Here is a 6,495-nt window from a genome sequence, read left to right as displayed (position 1 = left end):
AAGTTTTCGTAAACCTTGGATAAATTGGAATTGATTGAGATTCGTCATCTAATTACATATGTGCTTTCCATTCTCACTTCTATGGAACTTTATTTTGTAACCTGAATGTAAGCTTACTTATTTGCTTAACTTCCGAGGGAGCTGAAGGGTGAATCATAATGGAGAATGCAAAGTAATGGGGTTGGCAAGCATGAGTGGACAACAACTTAAGAACGTAGTGGACCTCTTTCAAACCAGGTATATATGTTTTTTTACCTATCCCTTGGTAAATCGACACTACATGGTGTTAGACTGTTAGGTACTTTAGTTTACATGCTTCAATGTACCATTTATCTTTTATGATGCTTTTTTCCCCATAGAAACTGGCATTATACAATCTAAGTTCATAATTTAGTTCTTCAATATGTCAATTAGACTAGACAACACGACTTGGCAAATCTCATTAACTGCAATGCACACACACCATTCAGGGAACACCATGTCCGAATTCAAGGTTATCTACCTTAGATTCCAAATTAGGCTACACATATAACACATGACTAACTGAGGGCACCTTATTCAAACTAGCTTACAAGGGTTTAGGACTATAGTTCACCATTTCATTGTTAGATTTAGTTGAGAGAGTATCATAGTAAATGTATTTGCCTGTAAATGAGAGCCTGAGAATGAAGACACCAAGATGATTGGGCGTGCCATCACAAATATTTAAAGTCAATATGCCAATGCAACTCCCCCGTTACATGAAACATGAGTTGATGACAACTTTAGGTCAAAGTTGTCATTGGGTGTTGGAGCATATTCACACACAAGTAGTTGATGAAGCTGAGGCATGTTGATTTTTGACGTAAAAGATACCCGACAAACCAGATTATAGTTAAGTTCTTTTGTAAAATGAACGACTGATATTTGAATTCTAAATAAGTTCCCAAAAGTTTGTGATTGAGTTTAACATAAATTTAGCTATTCATTCAATACCCAAATGATAATAAAAGGTATTAGTTAAATTGAGACAAATAGTTGCCATGTTTGTAATAGTATGAAAGAGCATATTGTGGTTTTTGGGTTCGAATAATGCTTTTGGGAGACCATTCTTTTGGGAGACCAATGGTCTGTTTGGAATGCTTTTGGGGGACCACTGATGCCCTGATGAGCATACCCTTTGCATGTCGTCAAATGGCTAAAGATCTCGCACTAGGTAAAGCCAAAGGCAAGAATTTTGTGTTCTCTCCATGTTCCATTCAACTTGCACTGAGTTTTTAAACAAATGGCTCCAGTGGTTCCACCTTGAAGGAATTGCTTGAAGATTTAGCACATGAAAAGATTAGACCCTATACGAGGAAATGGGAGACTGGCATCATGGATACCATTATGGAGTTAGACCTTGTTGTGAAAAAAAAAGGTTCTAAGGTTTGCCATTTGTGTGAAGTTAAACACTCTGTTCCAGCTATTGTGTTTTCAACCGGAGGCTATACTGGCAATGTTTACCATGACTTTAATGATGGGCTTATACCACTGTACATCACTTCCGAACATATGAAGAAGAATGTGGTGTTTGTAGTACTTTCGAAAGTACCATCAATTGTGGATGAGTAGGTACGGTGATGTCCTATCCCGCCTATCCAATTACCATGTGATCGACTTCAGTAATGACAAAAGAACACATTGCTTCCCTGAGGTAATTGTTGGTCTCAAAATCCATGACGAGCTTGCCATTGATTCTTCGTTAGTGCAAGGAAACAAGAGTATTAGTGATTTCCACAACGTTCTAGACAAAGCATATTGGCATAGAATACAAGGATGGATTCCAAAGGAGAAAGAAAAGGCGCTATTGTCTTCATCACCAACATTATCTGCACTGGAAGAAGGTGAAGAAACAGAACTAGCAAAATACAAAGAGAATAAGAAGCCGAAACTGGTCATCTTATCCCGAGGTGGATCAAGAGCAATAATTGATCAACATTTGTTAGTGCATTTAGCAGAGAAAATTGGATTCAAAGTGAAGGTGTTGAAGCCAGATAGAACAACTGAGCTGGCCAAGATATATCAGGTTCTCAATTCTACTGATGCCATGGTTGGAGTCCATGGTGCAGCCATGACGCATTTCCTCTTCATGAGACCCAGTTCTGTTTTAATCCAAATTATACCCCTTGGCACAGACTGGGCTGCAGAAACTTACTACGGTGTGCCCTCGAGGAAGTTTGGGCTCAAGTACATTGGATACAAAATCCTTCCGAAGGAGAGTTCTTTATACAACAAGTATAATAGTGATGACCCTATACTTAATGATCCAGACAGTATAAATGCAAGCGGGTGGCAATTTACCAAGAAAATCTATCTGGATGGGCAGAATGTCAAGTTGGATTTAGAACGATTTCGGGAGCAGTTGTTTCGCGCCTATGTCTACACCATCTCGGAAAGGAGCAGAGGGCGTTCTTAGCATACTTATTGCCGTTATTGGTGATTGAACTCTCATGGGTCTTCTTACATCCGTGAACATACGTAGAAGGTAGCTAGCTTGTAAAGGTTAACTTTGTGACATTTTCTGTCTATATATGTACGTTATACAGTATTACCAATTTTTGGCGAGGGCCATAACTTCTCCTGTATAAATTTATGCATCAGGATTTACCATTATACAGTATTACATTTTCCGTGTATTGGATTTTTTTTTGGGGTAAAGATATGTGTATTCGATTGAATTTGTCACAGATGTTATCATCTTTGAAGAACTTTTCTGCTTCAGTTTGGGCTAGAGGGATACATGCTCAGCTCTTTTAGAACTTGAGCTCTCCCAGTAATAGGAAAAGTCCAGAAAAACCGTAGTATACACTAAAAACCACTAGTAGATCATGTCATACATCCAATTCCATTTGGTAAGGCTTGTAGCGTGGACTTTCCTAATAGATATGTAAAAACAGCATTGATTATTCGTTTGAGATGCCATTTAAATTCGTTTCACCATACCTGATACACAGAGAAACAAGGCAGGCCTAGTCTTGAAGCCTGCCAACATCTAAATAGAAGTGCACCTATAAGTCTGAACTTGGAAGGATATTCAAACACATAAGAGAAGAGAATTGAAGATGAGATTTCATTGTTGCTACCCACATGCGGTGTAGCAGTTTCCACAGACCACAGGTAGTAGTTGCCACAAAATTTTTTTACTGAGTAATAGGATTCCATCTAGTATCTTATCAGATTTTCGACAAAACAATCCAACTTCGTCTTAAAGGACTTGTGATTATACCAAAGGAAGATGGGTTCGAGACGAGAGTAATCTTCATCACTCATACACGGAAGAATGCACATTTCTTGATCCTGGCTTCAGATGCCATAAAAATGGACGGAAGGATGATGAATATCTGAAATGGACAAAACTGTTATAGGGTTGCACTGCTTGAGGATGGCCTTTGTTTTTGTTTATGTTACCTGTTGCAGTGTGTTGTTCTAAAGATCCTCAGACTTGTGAGAATGTAGGCATGTAGCCAAAAGTATTTGCAGCTTAGTTTGAAAAGTTCTTGTTTAGTTGTAATGAGGTACTGTTTCTTAAGATTTTCATCCAAAGGTCCCAACGTCAGTTTCTCAGTTATGATTATCAATAGTGTTTTTTATATTTATACTAATTCACATTACAAACCCTTTCTGTCAAGGAACACCTTCATGTGAATCACTTGCAGTCCACACACAAAAAATATTTGTATATGTTAGTGTAAAAAAGAGAAGGGTAAAAAGGATCTGAAATTATACATGTTCACAAATTTGCACAGAATTGAACTTTTTATTTTTATTTTATATTTGCTGCTGAACCCAAGTTACTTCTGGGCTGCCTACGTACCATGGAGGGGGACATAAAGCCTTACCCCACTGACAGGATCAAGCTAACACGTAGTTCTTTTTTCAATTACAAGCAAGAGGATTCACTTCTAGTATGAGAGAATAGGCTCTGAAATCCTGATTTGTGGTCGCTTCCTCTAGCAGCTCATCACTGCAACTCCTTTGCTACACCAGGTATGAAAACCGAGTAGCTTGTCTAAGTCAGCGTTTTTTGATATTACGTTGATCGATCGCCCATTTTGCTGGAGATTTCGGCCATTAATATCTTTGTCTCCCTGGTCGCCATTTTCTGAAAATGCTTCAGCAGAATTTTTTTCCTCCTCGTCCTCAATAAGGGCTGCCTGTGCCTTCAGTTCTTCTATATCAAAATTCCAATTGCTTACTCCCCTTTCGTACTGATTATGCGATATCTCCTCCTTTTGCACATCCTGAATATTACTAGGTGCTTGCATATGTTCTACGTTCACCTTCACTGTTTTTGGGATCTTCCCAACAATGGAAGGAATCTTCTCCACAAGTGCTCGTACGCAACTAGACTTGTGATTCTTAAAGAATCGATCCCTCAAAAGCGCTGTTGCTGAAGGTCTTTTGATGGATCTTTTACTAAGCACTTAGCAATCATCTGTTTAAATTGCTTTGAGAACTTCTGGTCTTTTATATCATCTAAACGCGGTGGATCTTCTGTCAGGATTGTAAGAAACAGTTTCACAGGAGGATACTCTGAGAAAGGAGCATGACCGTGGGCAAGCTCTATGGCTGTGATGCCGAAGGACCATATATCTGCTTTAAAGTCGTATCCATGCCCTTCTTCCATATCCAGGATCTCTGGCGCCATCCAGCAAGGTGTCCCTGTTATTGTATTTCTTTTGGGTCGCCTATCACCAGAATCAAAAAGAGAAGCAGACACACCAAGATCACCGAGCTTAATTGCTCCATGTGAGTCGACTAAGATGTTTCCAGCCTTGACATCTCGATGTATACACCCTTGCCCGTGAAGATACTCCAAACCCTTCAACGCCTCATATAGAACAGTACAAATAACCGCCTCGTCTCGCAACCCGTCTTTATAAGCTGTCTTAAGTATGTGTTGAAACGATCCTGCTTCCATAAACGGCATCACAACCCATAAATCATTGCCGATAACAAAAGCACAGTGTGCTTTTAAAACATTAACGTGGTCGACAAGTTTCATAAGGCGAACTTCTTTTGCAACCTTGTCGGGGTCTTCATGATCAAAATCAAGAATCTTTATGGCAACCGTCTCCTTCAAAGGTTTGCACAACGCACGGTACACTGTTGCAGCACCACCCTTTCCTATTTCTTCGTATAGCTCGTAATGTTCTTGCCCTACTGGAAACTCCATCACCCTTGTTGCCGCAGGAACATGTCTCCAGAGATGAACCATTGCCCTTCTTCTTCTTCTTCTTCTTCTCTTGCAGATCGAAATCAACTCTAAACACAATTATTATGAAAAGGCTCAACTCCATCGCATATTTATATAACTCGGAGTCGGTCTGTGTTAGTCCAATGATGTCTCGAGGGTGCTTCTGAACATTTTTCGAAATATTTTCGAACATTGCAAAAAACCACTTTCTTGTACTGTGGGCTTGGTGCACTTGAGTTTAGGCCTCACAGCCTAACATAAAAGCCCACTAGTGCTGAATATATAACATAGGGGTTATATATTTTCAATTTTTTTTCGGAATCTAATATGCTAGCCAAATCCGATCGAATTTTTTTTCGGATTCAAAATATATTTCCAATTTCAGAACTTTCGGAAATTTCGGAATAACTCTGAAATTTTGGAATACTTGGTAAATTTTCAAAGATCTCTTTACTTTCAATTATTTTTGGAATATCAAACCAATGTTCATTGTAGGGAGAGAAAACTATGTCCACAACACCAATGCACCAACAACAATACGTTTACTTGTTTGTTTCTCGGAAAACTCATTTTCATTCAAACAAGTGATCCAAGAAAAAATGAGAAAAAGAACCCGCACCACCAATAGCAAGCATTGCATTACATTTGAGGTCCGGGTATTTGTAATGTTTCAATCTTTTTTTTCGGTGTGGAAATTAAAGCGTGAAGTGTCTGCATAAATAATGGATTATGGTCTTGGACTCTAAGTAGCTTTACATAATATTCTATCTATTGGAATTTGGCTTTTGGATTGGTCTGGAAGTCATTGTATGACTCAATGACATGTTTTTTCATATCATTGTTATTATGGCAGATAGTGTAATGACAGTAGAGTGGTCCAATTCAAGTGGGGAAGTAGCGGATAGGTTATGTTTTTGTTTTGTTTTTGGAAGTAAAAAACTAGAAAATGAATGAACGGTCGAGATCTAATCAAGTGGATAGTGAGAGAAGTATATATTTTCGGAATAAATTGGCAATAATATCGGAAATTTCAGAATTTTCGGATCGGATCGGATCGGATTTTAGAATTATATCCAAATCCGATCCAATTTTTTTTCGGAAATCGGAAAATCGGAAAACCGGCCCATGAAAACTACACCCAGAGCCAGACCAATTTCGGGCCGGATTTCGGAAAAATCGGAAATTCGGCAAAAAGAGACACCCCTAATATAACATAAACATTTCTAAAACATTTCCTGCTTTTCCTTGCAGCAGAAATGGCTTGCAAACTAATGCAG

General features: G+C 38.7%; 2 pseudogenes across 2 annotated transcripts; one reads left to right on the top strand and one right to left on the bottom strand.

Annotated features, from left to right (window-relative positions):
• The first annotated feature begins 1,263 nt into the window (after positions 1–1,263).
• LOC147485417 (xylan glycosyltransferase MUCI21 pseudogene) lies at positions 1,264–2,592 on the top strand (annotated as a pseudogene). The gene has a single exon (XR_015202339.1). The product of XR_015202339.1 is annotated as a xylan glycosyltransferase MUCI21 pseudogene (transcript).
• A 994-nt stretch (positions 2,593–3,586) lies between these two features.
• On the bottom strand, positions 3,587–5,373 carry LOC147485416 (uncharacterized; annotated as a pseudogene). Its single transcript, XR_015202338.1, has one exon. The product of XR_015202338.1 is annotated as an uncharacterized LOC147485416 (transcript).
• Between the last annotated feature and the right edge of the window lie 1,122 nt (positions 5,374–6,495).

Source organism: Coptis chinensis, chromosome 7, assembly GCF_015680905.1.
Source record: "Coptis chinensis isolate HL-2020 chromosome 7, ASM1568090v1, whole genome shotgun sequence".
Lineage (NCBI taxonomy): Eukaryota > Viridiplantae > Streptophyta > Magnoliopsida > Ranunculales > Ranunculaceae > Coptis > Coptis chinensis.
This window is presented reverse-complemented; position numbering and strand designations above follow the sequence as displayed.